Genomic DNA, 224 nt, shown 5'->3' with positions numbered 1-224 from the left:
CCACTGCACTGCTTGTTCTGCTCCTTCTTCCACAGGGGAACGATGGACATGGAGAGGCAGAGAGGGGCACAGGCCCGAGTGGCGGCTTGGAGACTGGGGCATAGGGCTGGGTTTGAATCCTGAGCTTTGAACGTTCTGGCTGTGTGGCCTTGGGAACCTCTTTGGGACTCAGTTGCCTCATCTGTAAAATGGGGAGGTTCACCTTGCCTTGCTTGGTTGTTGTG

This window comes from Pan troglodytes, chromosome 18, assembly GCF_028858775.2.
Source record: "Pan troglodytes isolate AG18354 chromosome 18, NHGRI_mPanTro3-v2.0_pri, whole genome shotgun sequence".
Lineage (NCBI taxonomy): Eukaryota > Metazoa > Chordata > Mammalia > Primates > Hominidae > Pan > Pan troglodytes.
This window is presented reverse-complemented; position numbering follows the sequence as displayed.